At 40.6% G+C, this 14095-nt stretch overlaps 1 protein-coding gene across 1 annotated transcript in view; it reads right to left on the bottom strand.

Moving 5' to 3' along the window:
• The window catches only part of LOC309556020 (dynein axonemal heavy chain 5-like), a 468481-nt gene that overhangs the window by 178416 nt on the left and 275970 nt on the right, over nucleotides 1-14095 (bottom strand). The window lies entirely within an intron of this gene.

Genomic DNA, 14095 nt, shown 5'->3' with positions numbered 1-14095 from the left:
ATTTAAAAAACAAAACATCTGTAAAACTTTAACACAGTCCCATGGGCATATAAAGTGGTTCAATGATAAGACCAAAGTTTGTTCATATCCAGATTATAATAGAAACTGCTTTCGTCATATACCGTGAGCCTATCACGGTATTATTCTCCATCACTATAAAAAACAAGCCTCTGTACTTAGAACTAAGGGCTCTTTTACAGACTACTTTGTCTGGCATAACATAAATATTTTGATAGTACGCCATAAAGGAAGCCTGTCTCAAAGTGAAGGCAGCAACTGGTTGGAAGAATTTTTTCCCCTTTGTGCACCAAGTGTGAACGTCATTAACCTTATTTGCTGCAAGGCCCTATGCTCCACTTTCAATCACAGGTGGCGAGACTTTCGTTTTTAGTATTTTTTGTATAATTTTTCATTCACAGCTTTTAGTGTTCATAAACACTCCCCAAGGCATACATTTTCTTGAAAGAGCTACTGTATAAAACAGACAGTGCTACTGATGTTGTGCATCCTGTGATAGTTGCACAAAGTTTGTCAAATCAAAATTTTCAATAAAAATAAAATAAAGCATTATAATGCGCATAAACATAAAACAGCTTACACAATTTCTACTAAATCTAAAAAAAAAAAAAGTTTTTGGCTAAGCGGTGAAAATTGAAGGTAGGCCTCATTTATATGTGCGTACGGTTTGCCCGCATGGTATGCACAGGTGTTCCAAACATCTGTGTGCAGGAAGCCCCATTCACGTCAATTGGGATTCGGTGCTTGGACAGGCACAGCCGCTGTTCCCAATTTGAAATCCATATGGGTGCCAGTGATTGTTGGTGTGTCACCCTGAAAGCAGACAGTGTCAGTTCGGGACAAGCACCCACACGAACATGAAATTGGGAGCAGCAGCTGTGTCTCTGCTGCAGCTCTATCCCAACTGTCATGATTGGGACTGCCAGCAGTTGGATGCACAGAACAAAAACACTACCCTATGCATGGTTGTACACTTTAGTATGCCCATGTCAACGAGGCCTAAATAAAAAATCCAGAGGTTGGCCTCAAATCGATCCTTTTGTTCTTTGGGTAACACTCAATTTGTATTGTGTGTGTGCTGCATTGCGATAAAATAATGTGGGCATGAACTTCAAACCTTATCCCTACCTTTCTTGGCACTGGAAGATGTGGAATCTTTAGATGCCCCGATTTCTACACTTGAAGTTGAGACAATTATCTACTCTCTTCTCCCTGCTAAAACTCCAGGTCTGGTTGGCCTCCTGTGAGACTGTTACAAAATGTACACTAAGCAATTAGCCCCTAAATTATTTTCTACTCATTCTGTTTACAGCATGATTCTCTTCCCCCGATCATGTACCAAACTCACATAGTTCTCATCCCCAAACCAGGTAAAGATCCGAAATTGTGTGCTTCCTGTAGGCAAATATCACTTTTAAATTATGATTTTATTAATTAGATATTAACTAAGGTTCTTGCTGCCAGGTTGGTCAAGGTTTTGCCTTCACTTATCAATATACACCAAGCTGGGTTTATGCACAGATAAACATTGAAACCCACAGATATCAATTTACAGCCAGTTCTTACTCACTTACAGCTCCCACCCTCCCATTCTCAAATTTGAGTGTTGGTGGCTTTAGATATCGAGAAAGCCTTCAATAAGGTGATTTGGAGTTACATGCTAATGGTTTTGCAGGCTTTTGGTTTTGGTCCTAATTTTTGCAAGTGGATTACTCTACTATATACAGTAAATCCCCAGTAGCACAAATTAAGTTTAGTGGAATGTTTTCTAGAACCTTCCCTGTACAATGAGGCACTAGACAGGGATGTCCCCTCTCCTCATTTCGATTTGCTCTTGTGATGGAACCACTGTGACTGGCAAACAACTAGGATCCATAACTGAAAAACTGGCCCTGAATGTCGACGATTTCGTGTTTTTATTCAGTGACCCCGGACCTTCTCTCCGAAAGGCTCTCACCATTTTTTTATCTCTTTACAGTTTTGTCAGGACTGAAGGTTAATTGGGAGAAATCCCAAATATTGCCTATTGACACGCAGGCTAGTCAGTCTGCTGATCCTTCTCTCTCCTTGTCCTGGGACTTCTCAATTAGTTACTTGGGAATCACCCTCATTAGACTACATTAAATTGAATCTTCTCCCTCTTCTTAATATGCTTAAAGTAAAATTGAGAGCTTGGGATAATCTCCTATTGTCCCTAATTGGCAGAATAAACTTACTTAAAATAAAAATTCTACCTTTTCTTTATACCAAAACCTTTTTTACTCAATTTGACACTGCTATCTCATTTCTTTGGAAATCTAGGACCCCCAGGATCAGTAAATCAATTCTAGACAGAGGGGCACTAGCTTGTCCAGACCTTCAAAAATATTTTTTTGCAGCTCTCCTTTTGCATGGCCACAATTGGGTGACCTCTGATGACACGCTTCAGGGGTACTAGAGGCAGCCTTTCTTGAATTGTATGAGTCATTGAGAAACACATTAAAAAGAAACATTAAAGCCCTGTACTCTCTTACATTTTCTATAAAATCAGTAATACGTGCATGACAAATGCAAGTGTGTAAATGCCAGGAGGATCCTAAATAGGTGGTCCCCTTCCACTGCCTTATGGTTCAACCCACTACTCTAAGAATTTCAATCTATACCAGATTCAGCGTTATGGGCAATAAAGGAAATTAAAGCTATTGAGCATATACAGTATCTCACAAAAGTGAGTACACCCCTCACATTTTAGCAAATATTTTATTATATATTTCATGTGACAACCCTGAAGAAATGACACTTTGCTACAATGTAAAGTAGTGAGTGTACAGCTTGTATAACAGTGTATATTTTCTATCCCCTAAAAATAACTCAACACACAGCCATTAATGTCTAAACCACTGGCAACAAAAGTGAGTACACCCCCAAGTGACAATTTCCAAATTGGGCCCAATTAGCCATTTTCCCTCTCTGATGTTATGTGACTTGTTTGTGTTACAAGGTTTCAGGTGTGAATGGGGTGCAAATGTGTTAAATTTGGGGTTATCGCTCTCGCTCTCTCATATTTGTCACTGGAATTTCAACATGGCACCTCATGGCAAAGAACTCTCTGAGGATCTGAAAATTGTTGCTCTACATATAAATGGCCTAGGATATAAGAAGATTGCCAAGACCCCAAAACTGAGCTGCAGCATGGTGGCCAAGAACATACAGTGGTTTAACAGGACAGATTCCACTCAGAAAAGCCTCGCCATGGTCAACCAAAGAAGTTGAGTGCATGTGCTCAGCGTCATATCAAGAGGTTGCCTTTGGGAAATAGACGTATGAGTGCTGCCAGCATTGCTGCAGAGGTTAAAGGGGTGGGGGGGTCAGTCTGTCAGAGCTCAGACCGTATGCCGTACACTGCATCAAAATTTTTTGAGATACTGTATGTGTAGATGGTGCTCTTATACCTTTTCATACACTCAAACAAAAATATGGGCTATCAAATCAATATTTCTTTAGGTATTTACAACTCCGACATGTCTTCGCCACTCAATTTGGTTCACAATCTATTACTGTCTCTCAATCTGATTTAGAATCCCAATTGCGAGATGACCAGCTGGATAAACCCCTATCTACCATCTATAGAGCACTCTTGCCCTCGGTTCATTTTGGTCTGGAGACTCTGTATGCTAAGTGGCAGATAAGACTTCCCGAACTGGATACAGAAGACTGGGAGGATATGTGGGAGTATCTGTTTCTTGATTTGGTAGCTGTCAGAGACTGCCCAATACTTAACCACTTTAGGACTGCTCACTGTGCTGCTACTGCGGCACAGTGGCAGCCCTGGGTCCAGCGACGCAGACCTACGTTGCTGGACTCCTAGCTGTCTCAGAGGCGCGCGCACAGCAGGAGTCAGAATAGAGGAGGAGAGGTGGCGATCACCGCCTTTCTTCCCGATCGTCGGGGAAAGTGTGAGAAAATCCATCTGCTTGTGTAAACAAAGCAGGCGGATCTTCTCTGTAACAGACAGGGAGAGATCACAGGATTCAGCATAGCTGAACCTGCGATCTCTGTCTCTGTCACAGAATCCCCTCCCCCCACACACGTCAGTAAGCATGAGGCATACATTTAACCCCTTGATCACCAACAGTGTTAACCCCTTCCCTGCCAGTGTCATTATTACAGTAACAGTGCATATTTTTAGCACTGATTATTGTAGTAATATAATGTGGGGGTGAGAAGTTGGAAACGGCGCTACCTAGCGCATGTGCAAAATGCGAGTGAGATAGAGGAAAACAGGGCTTTAGTGCGTGATATATAGTGCAAACATAAATCTTATGCCTGTGAAAGATTCCCAGTTACTGGCTAAATGTAGACAACATGAGCAAAATATTGAGTAAAGGTGTGTATAAGGTATGGTAAGTAATAAATAATGTAGTAAAATATTTCCAGTAAATAGGTGATAAGATCAATAAATTAATGTAGTGGTAAATATGATAAAAGCAGTGCTTAAATTGATAAAAGCAGTGAGGCTACTATTGCATACCTGCTGTGTGATATATCTCCAATCTGACCACCAGAGGTCGCACTCACCCTTTACCAACAAATGGTGTATATGGGAGCCAAATAGGGTATGTTCAAATTTTCTCAAACCTTTTCCCCAATCCGTCCTTGCGGACCGATGGATCCCATCTGGGTGTGAAAAGGGGAGAAACGAACCTCTTAATGTGGCATATCGAGCAGTATTTGCAAAGGGCTAGTAGTAACTCACGCTTGGTATGCAGCAGATCAAATCAGATGGGTGCAGGCTGTGCCGAGGAAGCTTCCGCGTTCCAAACTGAAGCGAGCTGTGGACCGGAAGTGACGTTGGGTTCCGCCCTACGTACGTTTCGTCATAGGACATCTACGGGAGCGGTGCCCGTCAGTCAACCTCTCCGTCCTCATATAGCTGGACACATCCCAGTGGCCAATCACCTATCAGTATGCAAATCTTCAGTGATGGCTCAGCTCTACAGAAGTTAGGTTTCCTCCTGTGTGCAGACTTACTATGGGATGTTTATCTACAGCTGTGTTTATCATCATGTCTGATCATGCTGCCATTTTTTATAGGTCCGATTTGGGTAAAAACAATGAACAATTTATTTAAGTTTATAATTAAAACCAATATAATTTTTTTAAACCATAAGTTTTTTATGAATTAGAAATGTGTGTTAAGGTGATTGTAGTGAAGAAATATCTCTAAAAGAGCGAAGGTGAGGAAAGCATGGGGTGAATAAGGAAAAAACATTGGGAAGAGGTATTACACCAAAACCAAAAAAATATATATATATACATGGATATAAAAAAGGTGCGGATAGGTGTATTCCTATCCAAAGTGATTGAAAACAGGTATTTAACCTTTATTTAGGAAGAGATAGAAACCCCAAGTGATATGGGAGGATGAATTATTTAAAGTAAGTCTGCACACAGGAGGAAACCTAACTCCTGTAGAGCTGAGCCATCACTGAAGATTTGCATACTGATAGGTGATTGGCCACTGGGATGTGTCCAGCTATATGAGGACGGAGAGGTTGACTGACGGGCACCGCTCCCGTAGACGTCCTATGATGAAAGGTACGTAGGGCGGAACCCAACGTCACTCACACAGCCTGCACCCGTCTGATTTGATCTGCTGCATACCAAGCGTGAGTTACTACTAGCCCTTTGCAAATCCTGCTCGATATGCCACATTAAGAGGTTCGTTTCTCCCCTTTTCACACCCAGATGGGATCCATCGGTCCGCAAGGACGGATTGGGGAAAAGGTTTGAGAAAATTTGATCATACCCTATTTGGCTCCCATATACACCATTTGTTGGTAAAGGGTGAGTGCGACCTCTGGTGGTCAGATTGGAGATATATCACACAGCAGGTATGCAATAGTAGCCTCACTGCTTTTATCAATTTAAGCACTGCTTTTATCATATTTACCACTACATTAATTTATTGATCTTATCACCTATTTACTGGAAATATTTTACTACATTATTTATTACTTACCATACCTTATACACACCTTTACTCAATATTTGGCTCATGTTGTCTACATTTAGCCAGTAACTGGGAATCTTTCACAGGCATAAGATTTATGTTTGCACTATATATCACGCACTAAAGCACTTTTTTCCTCTATCTCACTCGCATTTTGCACATGCGCTAGGTAGCGCCGTTTCCAACTTCTCACCCCCACATTATATTTCAGCCCCTAAGTTTCTTAGGGGACGGTTGGTGGCTGCAACCTAATTACCTCACAAGCCTGGTAGTTCTCATCCATAGCGCTGGTTTCCACCCTCCCCTCTACTATTGTAGTAATGTCACTGGTCCCCCCAAAGGTGTCAAAAATGTCAGTTAGGGGTCCGATCTGTCCGCCGCAATGTCGCAGTCCCACAAAAAAATTGCAGATTGCTGCCATTACTAGTAAAAAAAAAACAATAAAAATGACAAATCTTTCCCGTAGTTAGTAAACGCGATAACTTTTGTGCAAACCAATCAATATACGCTTATTGTGATTTTTTTTTACCAAAAATATGTAGCAGAAATCAAATTGGCCTAAAATGTTAAAAAATTTTGATTTATACATTTTTTTTGGGAATGTTATATATCAGAATATTGTTTTTTTTTTTTAAATTGTTGCTCTTTTTTTCAAAAATAAAAAAAATCGCACAGGTGATCAAATACCACCAAAAGAAAGCTATTTGTGGGGGAAAAAAAGACATAAATTTCATTAGGGTACAGCATTGCATGACCGCGCAATTGTCCGTTAAAATAACGCAGTGCCGAATCGCAAAATATGGCCTGGTCAGGAAGGGGGTAAAATCTTCCGGTCTTAAAGTGGATAAAAATACGCTCATTTAGAATTTTTTTGTCAAAGAAATGTAGCTAAATACATATTGGCCTAAATATATGACAAAAATTGAATATATTGGATATTTTTTAACAGTCAAAGTAGAAAATCTAAATTTTTCTCAAAAGGTTTGCTTTTTTTTTTTTTAATTCTTTATTTAAAGGTATGCCATGAACAATCAGGAACAACAATGCTGCAAACATTTGCATGATGGTAATAGAAATGTGGGCTATATAATACAGGGAACAACCTCATGTAAAACATGCTATCACAAAGCATAAACATATAGCATAACCTGGAATCGTAAGTTGTCTTATCTTCCATACTTATTCATTCACGTGCAGCATTGCTGTATGCAAGAGTCCATGTGGAGGAAAGTCCCGCAACACCCACCCGAGTGGAGGGGGATAGGAATCCCCGCCAGCATCTACCACTTGGCCGGCAAGGGGGCCCACCAAAACCCCCACCCGAAGCGGGAAGACCCCGGGACCAGCCCCCCATCCTATGTTTGGAGCACACCTAGTGGCATTTTATGACTTAATAGAAGGGATAGGGCAAACACGATGCCCTAAGTCAGAGAGGGAGGGGAAGAGATGCAAGAGAGGGGAGAAGTGAGGAGAGAGAGAAAGGGAGGAAGGAAATGGAGAGAGGGAGGGGGGAGAAAAAGATGGACAGAGGAGTGAAGAGTGGGGGTCCGCTCCGTCCCACCCGCAGGCATGGCAAGCCAGTTAAGAGTAGGATAGATAATCGTCGGACAAGTGAAAAAGGTCCCAGTGAAAACCAACGTGTCTTGTGTTCCTCCGTCTTGTCCCTTAGAGTTGCTGTAAGCTGTTCCATTTGCCGTATATCATTCACTCTGGTAAACCAGTGAGAAATAGTGGGGGGCGTTTGTTGTTTCCACATGCTAGGTATACAGGCCCTAGCCGCAGTCAGCAAGTGTTTCAGTAGCGATTTGCGGTACCGCTTGCTTGACATGGGTGTCAAGTTGAGGAGAACAGCAGCAGGGTCATCTAGTAGAGAGTAGTCAGTAAGTTTATGTATAATATGTAGTACCTGTTGCCAGAATGGTCTAATCTTGGGGCATTCCCAGAAGATGTGAAAAAGAGTCCCCTCGTGGAGACCGACAGGAAGGGTTGTGTCCTGGGAAGATGGCAGAGAGAACAACTGGGGTACGATACCACCGAGTCAGAATCTTGTACGAGGTCTCCTGGTATTTGCTACATAGAGAAGATTTATGGGCAAAGAAAAGTATCTTGTTTTTTTGGTCCGTCGTGAACATAGTGTTTAGGTCCCTTTCCCATTTGAGGAGGAACGAAGGGTCATGTTGGGCGGACGTTGATAGAAGACTGGAGTAGGAGATTGAAAGTGATTTCTGGATCGTTCCCTCGCTTAAACAGAGGTCTTCAAACTGCGTTGACTGTCTACGGAACTTAGTATGATCAGGAAGAGATCCAAGAAAGCAGGGGAGCTGAAATGATTTCCAGCGTCCCAGTGGCAAAGAGTGGAATGAAGGGATTATTTCTAAAGGTTTTCGCCAGCCAGATGAACTGAGAAAATGGGAGGCCCTGACGACACTTGCGTCAGTGTGAAGGCGAAAAGACCTGTCCGATAGACCCGGGGCAAAATCCGGATGGCCAATAATCGGGGTCATGGGGGAGGGGAACGCCGTCGTCCCCGCTAACCTGAAGTATCTATTAAGTTCTGCTAAGGTGGCATCAACTAGAGAATGGGGGGGCACCCAACGGGTATAGGAGGTGCCCACCCAGGGGAGGTTTGCTTTTTTTTAATAATATCGCAAAAAATAAAGACCACAGAGGTGATCAAATACCACCAAAAGAAAGCTCTGTTTGTGGGAATAAAGGACATAAATTTCGTTTGGGTACAGCATTGCACGACCGAGCAACTGTCAGTTAAAGTCACGCAGTGCCAAGTTGAAAAAAGTGGCCTGGTCATTGAGCAGCCAAATCTTCCGGGGCTAAAGTGGTTAAACTTGTTCATAGGGTTTATTTAATGCCACAAAGATTGAATAAAATCTACCTAGGGATATATCACCACTGTTGGAAGTGTGGTAGTGGTGAGGCGAACTTCCAGCACATTCTGTGGTCCCCAACTTCAATTTTTCTGGGGAGAGGTTATCCACTTCAATCATAACTACTCTACTAACGATCCAAATCCCCACACACCGCCCAGCAACTAAAACCCTTATAGGTCTATTACTTTTGTATGCCAGAAAAGCAATACTTCTAAAATGGAAGCAACCGGAGGGCCCTCCTTAAACTTTTGGAAGGCCTTAGTAAACATATGCTTTCCCCTATATAAAGCCATGTATCCTTCAGGGGCTGTTCTGTCAAAATTTGACAAAGAATGGAAAATCTGGATATAGTCCAATACAACCAATGCCAGTCAATAATTATACTGTATACAGCTGGCAGATGCCAACCGCATTAGGGATCGGGTCATATTGATTTAATTTTATGGTTTCTGGGTATGCCAAGAGGCTCCATATTGTATTCTGTCTTTTGCTTTAAAAAAAAAAAGAAGAAGAAGAATTTACAAAAAAAAAATAATTTTAATGTCAGCATGATATATATATATATATATATATATATATATATATATATATATATATATATATATATATATATATATATACAGTGGGTACGGAAAGTATTCAGACCCCCTTAAATTTTTCACTCTTTGTTATATTGCAGCCATTTGCTAAAATCATTTAAGTTCATTCTTCTTCCTCATGAATGTACACATAGCACCCCATACTGAAAGAAAAACACAGAATTGTTGACATTGTTGCAGATTTATTAAAAAAGAAAAACTGAAATATCACATGGTCCTAAGTATTCAGACCCTTTGCTCAGTATTTAGTAGAAGCCCCCTTTTGATCTAATACAGCCAGGAGTCTTTTTGGGAAAGATGCAACAAGTCTTTCACACCTGGATTTGGGGATCCTCTGCCATTCCTCCTTGCAGATCCTCTCCAGTTCTGTCAGGTTGGATGGTAAACGTTGGTGGACAGCCATTTTTAGGTCTCTCCAGAGATGCTCAATTGGGTTTAAGTCAGGGCTCTGGCTGGGCCATTCAAGAACAGTCATGGAGTTGTTGTGAAGCCACTCCTTCGTTATTTTAGCTGTGTGCTTAGGGTCATTGTCTTGTTGGAAGGTAAACCTTCTGCCCAGTCTGAGGTCCAGAGCACTCTGGAGAAGGTTTTTGTCCAGGATATCCCTGTACTTGGCCGCATTCATCTTTCCCTCGATTGCAACCAGTCGTCCTGTCCCTGCAGCTGAAAAACACCCCCATAGCATGATGCTGCCACCACCATGCTTCACTGTTGGGACTGTATTGGACAGGTGATGAGCAGTGCCTGGTTTTCTCCACACATACCGCTTAGAATTCAGGCCAAAAAGTTCTATTTTGGTCTCATCAGACCAGAGAATCTTATTTCTCACCATCTTGGAGTCCTTCAGGTGTTTTTTAGCAAACTGCATGCGGGCTTTCATGTGTCTTACACTGAGGAGAGGCTTCCGTAGGGCCACTCTGCCATAAAGCTCCGACTGGAGGAGGGCTGCAGTGATGGTTGACTTTCTACAACTTTCTCCCATCTCCTGACTGCATCTCTGGAGCTCAGCCACAGTGATTTTTGGGTTCTTCTTTACCTCTCTCACCAAGGCTCTTCTCCCCCGATAGCTCAGTTTGGCCGGACGGCCAGCTCTAGGAAGGGTTCTGGTCGTCCCAAACGTCTTCCATTTGAGGATTATGGAGGCCACTGTGCTAGGAACCTTAAGTGCAGCAGAAATCTTTTTGTAACCTTGGCCAGATCTGTGCCTTGCCACAATTCTGTCTCTGAGCTCTTCAGGCAGTTCCTTTGACCTCATGATTCTCATTTGCTCTGACATGCATTGTGATCTGGAAGGTCTTATATAGACAGGTGTGTGGCTTTCCTAATCAAGTCCAATCAGTATAATCAAACACAGCTGGACTCAAATGAAGGTGTAGAACCATCTCAAGGATGATCAGAAGAAATGGAAAGCACCTGAGTTAAATATATGAGTGTCACAGCAAAGGGTCTGAATATTTAGGACCATGTGATATTTCAGTTTTTCTTTTTTAATAAATCTGCAACAATGTCAACAGTTCTGTGTTTCTCTGTCAGTATGGGGTGCTATGTGTACATTCATGAGGAAGAAGAATGAACTTAAATGATTTTAGCAAATGGCTGCAATATAACAAAGAGTGAAAAATTTAAGGGGGTCTGAATACTTTCTGTACCCATTGTATATATATATATATATATATATATATATATATATATACATACAGTATATATATATATATATATATATATATATATATATATATATATATATATATATATATATATATATATATATATAGATATATTTTAACCTTAAAATGGTTCTAAGGATGAAGGTTTTTTACCTCAATGCATTCTTTGCATTAAGGTAAAAAAAACCTTCTGGGTGCAGCCCCTCCCCCCATATTTACCTGAGCCCCATCTCGATCTAGCAATGTGCATGAGAGCAGTGGCTCTCCTGGGTTTCTTTCTCCTCATTGGCTCACATAGCAGGGGGAGCCATTGGCTCCTGCTGCTGTCAGTCACAGCCAGTGAGCCAATGAGGAGAAAGTGGGGCACGGGGCCAACCCGCACTGTGTGTGTAAATGGACAATGTCTATTCACAGGAGCTATGTTTAGGAGCGAGCTGTTGGGGGCTTGCTATTGGGGGCACTCAACAGGGGGGAGGAGCCAGGACTGCCGGTGGGGTACCCAAAATAAAGAGGATCAGGGCTGCTCTGTGCAATACCATTGCACAGAGCAGGGCAGGTAAGTATTACATGCTTGCCATTTATTAAAAAAAAAAAAAAAGACAACCTTTAGAATAACTTAAAATCAATAGTCATATCTGTTTGCTGTGCATTGAGTTGAATAAAAGTTTGAAAAAAATCAAGCACTGTGATGTACAATGCACTGCAGGGCACATACATAATGTACACTAGCAGGATGGTTATGCACACCATAACACACACCCACTGCTGGGAATAGACTTTTAGTGTGTTGGTGCATTGCAGTACAGTATGTCACAGATGGCAAGGAAAAAGAAAACAGGGGTTATAACAATTTCCTTCTCTATCCAAGCTAAAAAAAAAAAACATTTTGGCTTCAGTTATACTTCAAGCAAAATGACTAGTGAATTTATCAATTGTCTTATCCACTTTGGTCTGTCATGATATTACTAGGAACATACTGTAGCTGGAATAGTCAGTTTGAAAGTTGAAGAGCATATTGTGGATTTTAGTACTGATACACTACAAAACAAACAGACAAGCAATAATGTTTTCAATGCTGAGTGAAACCTAAAAGCAATACTAATGCTGCATGTATACTTAATATACATCTTGAAAATTTACCAGCACTAAAACCACATGTTTAAATTATTAAGGGGCACAGCAATCAACAGCTACAATTTCACCATTTTCAACAAAATGTCCATTTCGGTTGCTTCCCTCAACTTATTATAGTGTGTGCAAAATAATTAAACTATTAATAATGCTAATGTCTACAAGTTTCGGTTGCCAAAGTTTTTCACTTTGCTGCTTTCTGTGGAATATAGTTGATGGTATTTGCAAACAAGAGATATATATTTTTTCTATTAAAAAAATCCCCTGAATAATACACTGGTAAAATGCAAAGTTTTCATATAAATACAGACCCCCCACCCTTTTTTTTTTTTTTTTTTACTTTAACTAAAAATGTTCATATGTTCTGCTTCCCTCTAAAAGAAGTATTTTGGACACCTTATAAGTTTAATATGAGTGCCTTTTAGAAATCACATTTCTATAACTCTGCTGAATTAAAAGTCTGCTTGCTGTTTTATTTATTACAAATAGTAGTAAGTATCCTTTTAGAAAGTAAATTAGTAGAAAAGTCCTTGGGACCATTTACTAGCTCTCCAGACAGCAACAAGTTCATTTCATTAATAACTAAGCAGAACGCAGCCCTCCTGTCTGCTATCCCCAGCCCCAGGCCAGGAATGAATGGCGGTAAGATTCCCGACCTCATAACTCATTATTATCGCTTACTGTTAGGAAGAATTGCAGCTGGAACACGACAACTAGTAACTAATGTTATACTGAGTGACAGGTAAGTAGAGCCTCAATTTATATTCAAGGAGTTTATATGCTTTTTTAATTTTTTTTTTTCACTTTGATTTGCCAGGCTTCAATAAGAATTCACTTTCATCGAACAATAACATAACATACTCGGCTAAGTTACACATAAAATTAGGACCTAAGTGAGTGAAAAGACAGAAAATAATTTTTTTACACATATATACGGTATTATATATATATATATATATATATATATATATATATATATATATATATATACAGTCAGGTCCATAAATATTGGGACATAGACACAATTCTAATCTTTTTGGCTCTATACACCACCACAAAGGATTTGAAATGAAACAAACAACATGTGCTTTAACTGCAGACTTTCAGCTTTAATTTGAGGGTATTTACATCCAAATCAGATGAAAGGTGTAGGAATTACAACAGTTTGTATATGTGCCTCCCACTTTTTAAGGGACCAAAAGTAATGGGACAATTTGTTGCTCAGCTGTTCAATGGCCAGGTGTGTGTTATTCCCTCATTATCCCATTTACAAGGAGCAGATAAAAGGTCCAGAGTTCATTTCAAGTGTGCTATTTGTATTTGGAATCTGTTGCTGTCAACTCTCAATATGAGATCCAAAGAGCTGTCACTATCAGTGAAGCAAGCCATCATTAGGCTGAAAAAAACAATACAAACCCATAAGAGAGAAAGCAAAAACATTAGGTGTGGCCAAATCAACATCTTTAAAAAGAAAGAATGCACCGGTGAGCTCAGCAACACCAAAAGACCCGGAAGACCACGGAAAACAACTGTGGTGGATCACCAAAGAATTCTTTCCCTGGTGATGAAAACACCCTTCACAACAGTTGGCCAGATCAAGAACACTCTCCAAGAGGTAGGTGTATGTGTGTCAAAGTCAACAATCAAGAGAAGACTTCACCAGAGTGAATACAGAGGGTTTACCACAAGATGTAAACCATTGGTGAGCCTCAAAAACAGGAAGGCCAGATTAGAGTTTGCCAAACATCTAAAAAAGCCTTCACAGTTCTGGAACAACATCCTATGGACAGATGAGACCAAGAT

The sequence above is a fragment of the Pelophylax lessonae genome (genome assembly GCF_965119305.1).
Source record: "Pelophylax lessonae genome assembly, chromosome: 5".
Classification (NCBI taxonomy): Eukaryota; Metazoa; Chordata; class Amphibia; order Anura; family Ranidae; genus Pelophylax; species Pelophylax lessonae.
The sequence above is the reverse complement of the archived record's forward strand: the minus strand, read 5'-3'. Positions and strand labels throughout refer to the sequence as shown.